The 14519-nt window shown below is 39.3% G+C and overlaps 1 long non-coding RNA gene across 2 annotated transcripts in view; it reads left to right on the top strand.

Moving 5' to 3' along the window:
- LOC138146945 (uncharacterized) overlaps window positions 1–11650 on the top strand; it is a 30298-nt gene extending 18648 nt beyond the window's left edge. Inside the window, exons 2-3 of one of the 2 annotated variants that reach the window (XR_011164668.1) lie at window positions 3685–3874; window positions 10785–11650. This is a non-coding gene — a long non-coding RNA (uncharacterized lncRNA). The remainder of the gene's footprint in view (window positions 1–3684; window positions 3875–10784) is intronic. The other variant, XR_011164667.1, reaches the window with a different exon arrangement.
- The last annotated feature ends 2869 nt before the right edge of the window (window positions 11651–14519 follow it).

Genomic DNA, 14519 nt, shown 5'->3' with positions numbered 1-14519 from the left:
AGCCTTATATATTTAATAGCTGTGTGACCTTGGGCAAGTCACTTAACCCTGATTTCCTCAAAAAAAAAGATCAGAGAGACTTGAGACAAGGCAGAAAAAGAAAGAGACTATTACAATAGTCCAGGTGAGAGAGAATTAAAGTCTGAACTAGAATGGCCCAGTGAGTGGAGAGAAGAGGACATATATGAGAGAGGTTGCAGAAAAAAAATTACAACTAATTAGTGACTCATTTTGATATATGAAATAAATGAACAGAAGAGTCAAGAATGACATGGGGGTTATAAACTTGAGTGACTAGAAGGATGATGGCACCCTGGATGGAAAATAAGGAAATTCAGAAGATAGGTGGATTTCAGAGGGATAATGAGTTCTCTTTTGGACCTGTTGAGTTTAAGATACCAGCAGTATACTCAGTGCAAATATTTAATAGGAAGTCTCACAATAAAGTGAGATGAGAGCTCAGAGGAGGGGGACTAAGGCTGTGTAAATCAATCTGGGAATTATCTGTGCAGAGATGAATTGATAATTGAACCCATGAGAGCTTATAACTAAGAGGGAGAAAAGAAAAGAGCAAGAGCAGAGTCTTGGAGGAACCTGTTAGATTAGTAGGCATGGCCTGGATGAACTAGCAAAAGAGACTTAAAAGGGAATGGGAGGGGTGGCTAGGTGGTACAGTGAATAGAGCACCCACCCTGGAGTCAGGAGAACCTGAATTCAAATCCGGCCTCAAAGACTTAATACTTGCTAGCTGTGTGACCTTGGGCAAGTCACCCTTCTTTCAATTGCCCTTCTTTCCCCCTCCAAAAAGCAAAAAAAAATAAAAACAAAAAGGAAAAGAAATGGGGAAACAGGTTGGAGAAGAGCCATGAGAGAACAGAGTTATGAAAACCCATAGAAATGGTATCCAAGAGGAAAAAGTGGTTAGCAGTGTTAAGTGCTTCAGAGAGGTTAAAAGAAAAAAGAATGAACACTATGAAAAGGTCATTAGATTTGGCAATTAAGACATCCTTGGCACCTTTAGTGAGAGCAGGTTTGATTGAATAATGAGGCAGAAAGCCTCATTACAGAGGTTTTGACTGGAGGGAGAGGAAAATAAGTGGAGGCACCAATTACAGATGTCTTTCTCAAGGAGTTTAGTCATAAAGGCAAGAAGAAATAAAGAGCAGTAGTGGGGATGGTTGGATTGAGTGAGTTGGTTTTTTTTTAAAGGATGGGAAATACTAGCATGTTTATGGGCAGTAGAAAGGAGCCAATAGACAAGGAGAGACTGAAGATAAGAGAGAAAGTGAGAATCACAGTGGGGACAATTTGCTGATGAAGATGGAATGGGATGGGATCAAGGCTATGTGTAGAGGGATCAGCTTTGGCAACAAGAAGGGTCCCCTCTTCAATGACTGTAGTGAAGAAAGTGAGGGATAATATCAGAGAGTTGACATGACATGACATGACATGATATGACATGACATGACAAGAAAAGGGAGATCTCAGTGAATGGCTTCAAATTATTTTTTCAGTGAAGCATGAAGCAAAATTCCCAGCTGAGAAGGTGGGAATAGGACGTGGCATGGGACACAAGAGCAGAGAAGAAAAGAATGTGTCTAATCCTCTTTTACCTGGAAGCCTGAAGATACTTGAAGACAGCTATCCTGTTCTCCTAAGTCTTCTTTCCTTTGGTCTCAACATCTTCAGTTCTTGCAATTAATCCTCTTATTTCATGGTCTTGTTTAACCATTCTGGTTACTTTCCTCTGGATATTGTCCAGCTGATCAATCTCCTTCCAAAAACATGGTACCAGGAAGCAATACAATACTCTCTATATAGTTTGACCAGGGAAGTATTACAGTGGTATCACGACATTTCTATGGACTGCTGTGCTTCTTTTATTTCCGCCTGAGATCTTATCAACTTACCTGGTTAAAATATCATGCCACTGATTCACATTGAGCTTGCAACCAAATTAATTCAATTCACCATGTATTTATTGAGTGCCTGCTTTGTGCCAGGCCCTGGGCTCAATGTTGAGAGTACAAAGGTAAAAATGAAGGTATTTCTTCTTTCTAGGAGTTTACAATCTAAGGAGGCAGATGGGAATCAGAACAGTAGTACAGAGCTAAGCACAAAAAAATCTAATTTCTGGTAGATCAGAGGGGACTTACAATTGAGGAAACCAGGAAAGGTCCTCTATAGGAGCTAACATGTGAACTGTGCTTTATAGAAAGCCAGGAATTCCAGGAGGTGAAGGTGAAGGTGAGTTAGGAGAGAATTTCAGCCTATACAGAGGCATCAAAACCTCTGGATGTTTTTCAGCCTGCTATCCAGGCATACCTCCTCTATTTTATACTTAGGAAGTTGATGTCCTAAATCCAAATGTAATATTAAATGTTGATGCCTGTTAAATTTCATCTTATTCGAGTCAGACAAATATTGTGACCTATTAAGATATTTTTGGAGTCTGTCATCCAGCCATTTCCCCCTATCTTTTTGTCATTTGAAAGTCTCCTAAGAATAGTATCTATACTTCTATCCAAGTCAATGATTTTTTAAATAAAAAAATATTCAACTGAACAGGGACAAGAATGGATCCTGAGAGCACTTACTAGCAATCCCCTTCCAACCTATTCCTTAAGTTCAATCAATCAACCAGTTCAAAATTCTTAGTGGCAAGCTGAGAAAGAAACAAGGGAGTTAAAAAAAAAAACTTTAAAACCTAGTAACTACTTTAGGGGGCAGCTAGGTGGCACAGTCAATGGAGTGTTGGACCTGGAGTCAGCAATCTTCCTAAGTTCAAATCTCTCCTCAGATGCTTACTAGCTGTATGACCCTGGGCAAGTCACTTAATACTGTTCGCCTTAGTCTCTCATCTATAAAATGAAGTAGAGGAGAAAATAGCAAACTACTCCAGTATCTTTGCCAAGAAAACCCTAAATGGGGTCAAAAAGCGTCAGACACACAACATCAACAACAAAAACGACTGTAGGTAGCTGGTTAAGTGCGGGAAGGGGGGGGGGGGTGTCGTCTAGATCACAAAAGAGCTGAAATAGCTCCAGGGCTATGAGCCAAAAAGAGGTAAAGAGAATCCTTCCTATACCAAGAAAGAAGACATAGCAACTGAAGCCCACAAAGCAACTCAGAGCAGAAGCCCAACAAAGAATGCGAAAGAGCAGTTCAATGAAGGAGCCAGAAAAGACTGGCATGGCAGAAAAAACATCTGCAAATGTATTTGCAGCACATCAACAAAAACAGCAGGGCAGAACTCAATGACATCATCAAAGGACAGAACTATAGAGGAGCAAACAGCAGCATGAAAAACAGAGGAGCACTCCAATGGGGCGCCATCTTTTAGAAGCATGAGCTGACTTGGCTACTCTTGTTCCCTGACAACATGTGTACCCTAGCTGTGTGTGTAACCTGACATATTTCCTTCTATCATTCTCACTAATTATATGGCAACCCTGTATGTAGCAGGAGGGGAATCTTTCTTACTACCTATTTTGCTAAGTTGTTTACTTAAATGCCTTTTTTAAAAAACTAGAATACTGGTCAATTTATTAAAAGAAAGGCTTTAGTAGTTGTTCATGAGCATTAATTAACATGAAGCAGGCTTTAAAAAGCTTAATGTACACTATGTTCCAAATAAATTTTCCCAAATGTCTTTATATTCTTACCATCTGTAATTCTGTGTAGGAATCTTCCAATACAGTGGAGAACATCTTTGTCGAGAAGAACAGCTCCCTGTTTTATGCCTAATTTTCTATTCCTAATCAGAGGACTGCTATCCCTGAGGTCAAACTTATCAGAGAATCTTCTACGATGTTGACATCCTCAAAGAAGATAATGTTGTAAGAGAGTCTTTTTAAGGCAACGTTTTACTCTAGTAAGTCAATTTTTTGGTTGTCATTATCTACAAAGAACACAATGGAACCTTGTAGTCTATTCACCTTCCATAACTGAGAATATTTAATCGTATGAAGAAAATCATTTGGAGAAGCCTGTCTATTCATTTCTCATTTTAAAAAAGATATTAAGGATACCCTTAATAAGCAAATAGGCAATTTTCCAATATAGAGATAAGAAAACAGATATGTGGCATGGTGGTGCTCATTGCGGTTCAATTTCCTCATCTGCAAAGTGAGAGGCTTAGACTAGATGACCTCTCAGGTTCCTTATATCTCCTAATCTGTGATCCTCTGCCCTCCCTCTTGTCTTTCTTTTGTTAACAATACCATCATCAGTCGTTTTGACTTTCGTCCTGCTACTGGACTTCAGTGAATCTGGAAGAGAGAGTGAGGCTGATGACTTTGTGCACCTCTGCCTCACTTAAATCTAATTCACGCACATGTCAAGACATCACCTCATGATGTCATTGGTCCTCTTTAAAAATTAAGGATAAATAACCATGCTGTTCCTGATTTTTTTTTGAATCATTGGTATCTTCCCTTCTTTCAAATATTGTTAAAATTGGTCCTTTGATGCTTTCAAATTAATGTTGCCTTCAGCACAAGACTTCTTCTATGTATATTTAAAATTTAATTTAATTCAACAAGCAATTATTAGGTGTCTGGCACGGTGCTAGGTAGCTATTGGGGATACAAAACAAAAAAGGTGAACAATCCCTGCCCTCAAGGAACCTTCATTCTAGTATTTGGTCTGGTCTAGCTATTCTTACCACCTTTGTCTTCTTTAGTGACATTTCCATTTCTTCATATTGAAGATTAAGGTGTTAGGATCTAAAAAGGAGTGGTTCTGTTATGGTCAAGAATTTAAATGACTTGCCCAAGATTGCACAACTAACTTAGAAGTATGTAAAAGACAAGTATTATTTTGAATTAAAAAATATTTTGAAAAATTTAAGATGCTATATAATATACAACATAATATATCATGCATATTAGCACAATTATTATTTCAAAGTTATTGATTTATAGTAGACATAGAGGAGATTCTTTATGCCTCCATAACAAATATATTTAAATAGGTTTTACCTTTAAATTATTAAAAGTTTAGTTACAGACCACAGAAGGTATAAAGTTGTATAATACGGAATTTTTTGGTTGAACAGCATTATTTTGTTGGTAATTATCTAAGGGATTGTACCTTACTATACATTTTCCATCTTGTTGCTGCTTTGTGCCAAAAATACTCTTTTTATACAATAAGAGGTCCATGGTTGGCACTCAGCACCCAAACAGAGCAATGCTAAAGAGGAATTCCTCCCACCCTGGGTCAAACTTTTCTGCCTTATATGCAGAAATTCATATTCATCTTTCTCAGAAAGTTACATCATCTTTGACAAACATTTGAACACCACCAAGCCCAAACAGATGTAAACGGAAACTACTCTTTAAAGCTAATACCAACATATGGCCTAATGGAACAGGAAGACTTTCCAAACCAGCAATGTAAGACACTGTTCTTGCCCCCATTCCCTCCTTCATTTTTTTCTCTGAGCCTCACAAAAACCTAGAACAGAACAGGCTTTCAGTAAATTTTCAACTGCTGGAGGTGGAGGGAGTTCTCTGTTCACAATCATGGACTTGCTCTGTTTTCACCATGGAGTTTCTGAAAAACTCAGATTTCAACAGTAACTCTTGATGTACATTAATGTTTAGTTAATAGAAGGTTGACATACTAGTCAGTCAGCACCTGCTACGTGTCAGGCATAAGTAGTAGGGATACAAAAACAGGCGAGAGATAGCCCTGACCTCGAGGAGGTTGCAATCTAATGGAGGAGACAAAGAAACAAATTTATAAAAACAAGTTATATACAGGATAAATAGTAAATAATTAATGGAGGAAAGGCACAAGGATTAAGGGGGGTTGGGAAAAGCTTCCTATATAGACAGTATTTTAGTTGGCGCTTAAAGGAAACCAGGGAAGCTAGTAGGAGGAGATGAAAGAGAGCATTCCTGGAATGGGGGACAGATTATTAATAAATCAATCAAAAATATTTATTGAGCACCTTAGGTGCCAGGAACTGTGCTAAAGCATTAGAGCCAGAGAAAATGCTTAAGAGTCAAGAGATAGTGTCTTGCTTTTGGAACAGTTAGGAAACCAGTGTCACTGGATCTAAGAGGTGTGTGTGTGTGTGTGTGTGTGTGTGTGTGTGTGTGTGTCCTTTGTTTTCCAAGAGAACCATGGCATCAAGGAAATGATGACATGACTTGCAGTTGACTTTGATTTGAATGAGGGAGGGATGTGCAAGGTCACCAGCCTCACTTTCTCCTCCAGATCCATCTGGATCCAGGGACCAGATATTGATCAGAATGACTAGAGATAACCCCAGATGCAATGGGAGACCCTGGCTCTTTTCCCATATTCACTTAGAGTGAGGTAACACCCATTCAGTGAATCAAATCAAAGATTACATTTGGGGGAGTAAGGTATAAGAAGACTGGAAAGGTAGGAGATTATGAAGAGCTTTAAATGCCAAACAGAGCATTTTGTATATGGTTTTGGAGGTGACTGGGAACCACTTGAGTTTATTAAGTGTTGGGGGGTTTTGGGGGTAGAATAAAATCAGATTCATACTTTAGGAAAATCATTTTGATGGTGGAATGGAGGATGGATTAGAGTGGGGAGAGACTTGAGGCAAGTGGACCTATCTACTGGCTATTATGATAGCCCAGGAGGGCTTGCCCAGAATGGCAACAATGTCAGAGGAGAGAACGTGTTGTTAGAGCAATATCAATTAAATTAATTGAATTATTACCCAAGGAAGTCACTCAACATACCTATTTGATCCTATTTATGAAACAAGGACTGGGATAGGCCCCTACATCTGTGATTGCATTGAAATAGGGAACCCCTGGGTAAGCAAACTCCCTTTATCAACTTCAAGTCAGCCCCTTTTCTGCAACACACTTTATAGTGTTAGAAAGTTGCCTTAACTGCTGTGAAGTTGAGTTCACTAGGGTCACAGAGCTAGGATGTATCAGAGATGGGACTTAAACTTGGGTGTGCTTGGCTTTGAGACCATACCATGCTGCCTCTCCATTTAGGGAATATAACCTTTAAAAGGCTACTAATCAATATCATAGTTTGATTCCCAGAGAAGCCCACTAAGTACTAAAAAAAAAGGATTCTGAGCACCTCTGGGAAAGAAAAATCCATCACATTTTTCATCAATACTAGGCCTCTATAATCCAAACATCAGCCTGTGACTAGGGCATTTCATAGATAGGTTTCTCTACTTGGAGAATGCATTTAGTTTCATCCCTTCACTTTACACGTGAAGATACTGAGAAGGAAAGAGGTTAAGAAATTTTGGGGGTAGCTAAGTGGCACAGAGAGTAGAGCACTGGCCCTGGAGTCATGGAGGACCTGAGTTCAAATTTGGCCTCAGACATTTAACACTTACTAGCCGTGTGACCTTGGGCAAGTCACTTAACCCCAATTGCCCTGCCTTCCCCCCCCCCCTCCGAAAAGAAAACAAAAAGAAATTTGTTCATGGCCACACAGGTAGGGAGTAAAGGAGTCAGGATTAGACTACAGGTCTCCTCAACTCAACATTCAATGGTTTTTGTTTTATTGTGTTTTGTCATTCTAGGAATCATAGCTACAATTCATTAGGACAGAGGTGTCAAAACAAAGTGACTTCTGTAGTTTGCTCAGGCATAAAAAAATGTTTCACAAAAAAACAAACAAACAAACAGACAAACCCAGGCCCCACAAAGCTTCTGGAAATCTGTAAGCTCTTGTCGTTAGGATGGAATGCTGGCATATTACCTGCCTTTCTCAGCAGGTATCATAAAAACACTCAAATGAAACTCTATACAACCACATGGGTTGTTCAAGGTATTATTTTGGCAATCAGTGAAGGCATAGTCTTTGAATCCTATAGAGACTTGTGGCCTCTAAATCCGAAAATTATTGTTGATGGAAAACAAAAATGACGTTTTAAAATTAAATGCCACATTTTGAGACCAGGGGAAAAGAACAGAATTTATAGCCTGTAGGGTCTACAAAATGAAGGGAAGGAGAACCAGTCCCACACAGTTCTGGCACCAAAGGAATGATTCTTTCCCCAAGTTCTATCCTTTGAAATAAGCTTCTCGTTAGTGCCAAAGAACAGCTCATCTGCAGAAAAGTTGTTTTCATTTCATAAGATTTTAAGAGAGGAGGAGAAAGAAAGGCATGGAAATTATTTTTAAATATCAAGGAAATTATACCTTCATCTTACTTTGCTTCACAAAACCTATAATGAAAGAAGGAAAACTGATGGATAAATCAACACCATTTATTTGCTCTGTTATTCATTACAGACCCACCTTATTTTGACCTCAGCAGTAGCAATGTGTAGTTTTCTATAAACATTACCAAGGCAAAAATTAGTCATGAATTCCTTTAAATCCTGTAAGGTCTTAAGAACTAGATGTTTTTCTGCAAGAATTATTTTTAATAGCTGGCCTATATTAGTAAAGTGAGATAATTCACAAAATTAAGTGTTTTCTTTTTTCTCTTGGATTCTTGGTATTTTTCCTGGCAAAAGCCTTAATTCTACAGATAAGTCTAAAACTTCCTCTGATATACTCTGCAATTCAGCATTCATAGATTTGCAGATTAGGTTTTCAGGGTGATGACTATCCCCAGGTTTCAAGGATGTAACCTATGGGTCCATCTTTCTAAAACTATAGCTCACAAGGCCCCACTAGTGTGCTTCCCATTAATAGTTAGCTGATAGACCCAATTAGCTCAGAGCAAAGGCATTTACTATGATGTCATATTAATATTCACTATTAATCACTCCCCTAATAAGCCCAAGGGGTTCTCTTTCAACAATTCAACATATGTAGGAAGAGTGGGCCCAAACTTAGAGTACGGTGTTAATGAGGTATGTATATGGAGAACGTAAATGATCAAAACTACTCATTCTTCTTGTACTGCTAGGTCTCAAAGTCCTTTCCCTCCTCGTAGAATCTTCATAAAGGTCTCCATTGGGCACAGTGTCTGCCCAACATTCTATTGGGTATCTTGCTCATCTGAGTTTTATAGTATTCTTTGTCCTATAGCTTGAATCTTGAATACCAATGACAACTTTCACTTGAGTCTACTGATGGCTTTCTTTCTTTTGCTTCCAGAGGTCATATTCTTTGAAGCTGCTTCTGGACTCAAGTGACTACCTCTCTATATGTGTCCTTTTGGAATGTATCTTTCTGTCCTCTCAACTGTGCCTTACCTGGCTTTCTGACTGATGGTTGGAATGCCTTCTCCCTTGTTGAAAGTAGCTCTAACTCTATATTCTAAGCTCAATGTAGACTAGGAAGATAGAAACCCCCCCCTCTATCATCCTCATAAGGTAAAGAGCTGGGCTCTTTCGCAAATAATGGTACTCTCTCTTCTACTTTCCCATACTGCCAAACTGCATTGACTGACTCAAACTGACTGAATTGAGTTTTATAATGGTCATCCAATGATATAGCCCATGTCATTAATCCAGTCATGCTGCTCTCTTCTGACTGAATTGGAGTGGTCTTCATACTTTAAACAGGGATCACCCAGTTTTGATCATCTTGATACTACATTGATACCTCATCATCTATAATTATATCCTATAACTGTATCACCTGATAGAAAGCAGAACCAAATCCCCTTTACCTAAGTGTCTTAATTTCTCAATTAATTTCACCAAAGCAGATAATCATTTTAAGAAGACATCCTTAATGCCTAATATGCAAAAAGCACTATGCTGGAATGGAACTTAAATGCCTAGCAAATAACTCCTCTGTGTTATTCATTTTCTTATTTGTTTTGACCATTAATACTCACTTTGATAAATCTTTAAATTATTAAAGAATCATACACGCACACACACGCTTACTTATTATCATTCACTGCAGAGTTTGTGGCAAAATGGAAGAAGCCAGAATACCTTGAGATGCATGCATTAAATACTACTGTGATCACCTTGGTGTGGGGAGTCTTTTCATAAAGACGAATTCATTCCTTCAAGCCCTGTGTGATTCATGTACATCTCCTTATGTAACTCCTTCACAGAAGATCTACATAAGACACTAGAGATGTTTCTCTGTTTCTTTTAATATTTCCTGAGCACAATCCAATGCTCACACATTTCATCACCTCATACTGTCACTTAATAATGATAATGATGATGAAGGGAAGGGAATAAGCATTTATATAATACCTACTATATGCTAGGCCCTAGGCTGGACACTTTTTTTAAACAAATACTATCTCATTTGATCCTCACGACAACCCTATGAAATAGGTACTATTAGTAGACCCATTTTACAGTTGAGGAAACTGTAGAGGCTAAATACTTGCCCAGGGTCACACAACTAACAAACATTTGAGGTCAAATGTGAGCTCAGGTATTTCTGATGCCAGGCCCAGTGCTCTGTCCACTATACTACCAGCCTTCTTATATAATATAATATAATATGAGATAATGAAATAACATAACAATATAATATGATAATATAACATCTGTATAGCACTCTAAGATTTGCAAAGCACTTGGCAAATATCTCATTTGATCCTCACAACAATCCTGTGAGGTAGGTACTATTATTGAACCCAATTACAGTTAACAAAAAATAAAAAGCTGAGGTTAAGTGATTCTCCCAGGGTCACACAGCCAGGAAGTGTTTGAAGTCAAACATGAACTCAGGTCTTCCTTATTCCAGGCCTAGTGTTCTGTCCACTGTGTGTCACCTAGATGCCAAAAAGGCTACCTGACTAGCCCATCTATTTTTCTTATGTTCAAATCTATATTGCTATATGCTGTAACTATTTATATCTACTATTCACTTTCTATTGCTTTTTAGGTCACCTGCAATCTGTGCATGTATAAAGGGCATCCTGGATGAAGGAGATAAGCAGACCTTCCCAAATAATAATCTACAGAAGACCACATCTTTATAGTCACATAAATGAAAGGTACAAAGAATAGGAGATCCCACTCTTTGTTGACAGGTTTTTTGATTTGTCAGAAAACGCCGCCACAAAGGCTTCTCCTCCATTGAGCATCAAACACTAGAGGAGGAAAAGGAAGAGATGGAGGAGAAGGAAAGAAAGAAGAAGGAGGAAAGGGAGGATGAGAACAGGAGAAGAAGGAGGAAGAAGAGGAGAAGAAGGAAAGGGAGAGTGAGAACAGGAGGAGGAGTAGGAAGAAGAGAAGGAGAAGGAGGATGAGGAGGAGGAGGAGGAGGACATAATTGTGTAAGATTTACTATGTGCCATACTAAGTGCTTCACAATTATTGTCTCATTTGATCCTCATAACAAAGTTGCTCTTAATATTCACCATTTTACAAATGAGCAAACTGAAGCAGACAGAAATTAGTGACTTGGCCAGGCTCTCAGTTAGTAAGTGTCTGAGGTCACATTTGAACTCAGGTCTATTTTGACTCCAAACCCAGTCACCGTACCACCTAACTGCCACCAAAGTTTTTGTTGTTATTGTTGTTGTTTGACTGACTCATTGCTTTTTTAAATTAAATTTTATGTTTATTTTTAGTTTACATCATTCATTTCCACAAGATTTGAGTTACAAATTTTCTCCCCATCTTTCCCCTATCCCCCACTCCAAAACAGTGATCCCACTGTATACCCCCTCCCCCAATCTGCTCTCTCCTATTTCCTTCCCCATGCCTCCCTCTGACTTTCCAATAGTGCAAGATGGATCTCTATACCCCAGTGCCTGTATATCTTATTTCCCAGTTGCATGTAAAATAATAATAATAATAATATATTTTTAAACATTTGATTTTTAAAACTTTTAATTCCAGATTCTTTCCCTTCCTCCCTCGTCATGCCACCAAAGTTTTAAGCATGAAAATTGAGTGAGAACAATATTCAGCTCTCTGAAACTCCCTGAATCTTAGAGCTCTGATACAGTACAGTCCTTCCCAGCTTAAATCTCCACTTTTTTACCTAGTTTCCCACTCATCTACTCTTAGTATTTAAAAGCCCCAGCGAAACCCAAGTTCTTGTCCTAATCTGGTCTCTGGCTTATACTGCTTGGAATCCTGATTTGAACTGTTACCCAGTCCCTTTTCTCCACCCAACCCCACCCCAACCCTACTCCATCTACCTCCAGGCATCAGTCCCCGTGTGGGATATGGGATGTGAAAGTAGCTTGGGGGAGCACTGGGTCTCATTCATACTCATCATCCAGGCACAAATTCCATGCCAGCAAGAAGCTATTCCCAGATCAGCTTACCTACCCTTCTGAGTGAGAAAACAGCAAGAGATAATATGTCTCTGCTTCCCCCATCTCTAGGCCAGATATTCCTTCTAATATCTTCTACTATGGTTCATTTCATTCTGACTCTCATGATAAAAACCTCAGTCCTACCTCTAATGGAGTCAGGGACTCCTATGAACTTTATTGCTTAGTTTCAGGGATCAGGTACCCAGAGATCAGGTGCCACTTCAGAGGTGATCAAAGCAATGAGTTTACGGCCACTTTCATCTGGGCCTGTGACCCAGGAGACCAAGCCCCTGTGGAGATGAGCAGGGAAATATCACAAAGTCTAAATATAATACACTCCCTCCTCATCCAAGCAAGGCTAGGGATTGATTGGCTGATGCTGTGCAAGCCAGCCATTATTTGGAAAGAAAGAAACCTTCTGTTCCCAGAACAGCTAGAAACATTGCCTAGAACAGATGTATACTGCTTCTGGCCATAGCTACCATGTGAAGCCCAAGCCAGAGTTCCCTTCCCACTACCAGGGTTTTTATGATGTGTCTTTGAAAGGTCAGTGTAAATAAGTTCCCTACCTACTATTTCAGTACAGTTTACTTCCAGGATTCTCAAACATAGACAAATTCACTGAACATTCTAGAGATGGCAGCATGTGAGAATTCTTGGAAAATAACCAAAGAAGAGGCCTCATCTAACCTTCTATCCCCTCCCTTGGTATAATTCACTAAAAAAGAAAATGGGGATTACAAATTTTTGATGGTTAAAGAGTCCTGAATGATATCACTGCATGGGACCAATCCCCCCTAACCATAATCCCCAATCTAGTGTGGACCAGTTGATATGTCCAGTTCACTAAATGAGACTACTTGGTGGCACAGAACCTTGTCTGATTAGGAAAGAGTGAGGAGAAAACAATGGTTCTCCAAACATGGTAAGACGTATATGAATACTTCAGCATTGGTTATTTTTGGTTTGTGCTATGCCTCTATAATCTCCCAAACATTAATGAATTCATTGTGGTGAGGCCTGCTTAAACAGGAGGTGGTCATCTTTATGCTATCACAGTCAACAAGTATTTATGAGGCCTCAACTAGGTGCCAGGTGCTGTGCGGAATTTAGCCCAATATGTTAACTTGGTCCAAGCCATTCTCCAGTGCCTATGTGAGGGCCAGCTATTTATCAAATTGGAGAAATACCAATTTGGGAATGAAGAAATACAGTTCTTGGAGCACACAATGTCCAGGAGTCCCTATGGCTTTGTGTAAGGTGGAAGATATACTTTGGGGATGGGAGTGGAGAGGGGGGCCCCCATGTCTGCAGAAAACCTCAAATGCTTCCTCAGCTTCCTAAGGTCCTGCTGTCAATTCATCTCCAGTTTCTCTACCTTGATGATGCCTTTCACTGATCTGCTGAAGTCCCTGGGCTTTCCAATGGATACCAGCAGCACTTTTAATGACCTGAAAAACTGATTCATCTCAGTTCCTGAGTTAATAGTCCCAGATCCACAGAAACAGGTTTGTGAAGATTAATGCATCATCATGGGAGTTGTCCTCTCAGAGGCTATACTATACCTCCAAACTTCAGCTCTGCCTATATTTCTCCTTTAAATGGACCAATGCAGAATGTATAGTCTGGGAGATGAGGTAAGTTAAAGTCAAAGATGTATCTGACACATTGAAGTACTAATTCAAAAGGACATGGCACCCCAGCGTGGTCCATAATGAGGGTCTCAAGTATCTTTGGATCACTCTACAGTTCCACTAATTCCCAGCTCTCTGGCTATCATTTTTTAGTTGGTTCAATTTTATTATCCACTCACCACATTTGTGACTTCCCAGATCATAATTCTTTTTCTGATCCACTAGTCCCTTATATAAGGTAGCTAGGTGGTGTAGTAGACAGAGCACTGGGCTTGGAATCAGGAAGACTCATCTTCATGAGTTCAAATCCAACCTCAGACACAAGCTATGTGACCCCGAACAAGTCACTTAACCTTGTTTGCCTCAGTTTCCTCATCTGTAAAATGAGCTGGAGAAGGAAATAGCAAACCACTTCAGTATCTCTGCTGTATCTCTTGTCCCTGTCCATCTCTTGTCCAAACCAGTGCAGTATCTCCTGTCCATGTTCAAAAATGAGGTCACAGACAGTCTGTGAAAGGCCTGAACAACAGCATTCCCTTATATATAGTTACTCTCTCTACCCCCATTAGATTATAAAGGCAGAATCGGCTTTGCTGTATCTTTGTTTCCCCAAGTGCTTAACAAAAGGCTTGGTATATAGTAATTAATAAATACTTTATTCATTCATTTATTCCTTAAACCTCACCATCTGTAGATAGATTTGTTGTCACAAAA

Source organism: Petaurus breviceps, unplaced genomic scaffold, assembly GCF_028583685.1.
Source record: "Petaurus breviceps papuanus isolate PSGF00001 unplaced genomic scaffold, PetGlider_PUasm1.0 90775, whole genome shotgun sequence".
Lineage (NCBI taxonomy): Eukaryota > Metazoa > Chordata > Mammalia > Diprotodontia > Petauridae > Petaurus > Petaurus breviceps.
This window is presented reverse-complemented; position numbering and strand designations above follow the sequence as displayed.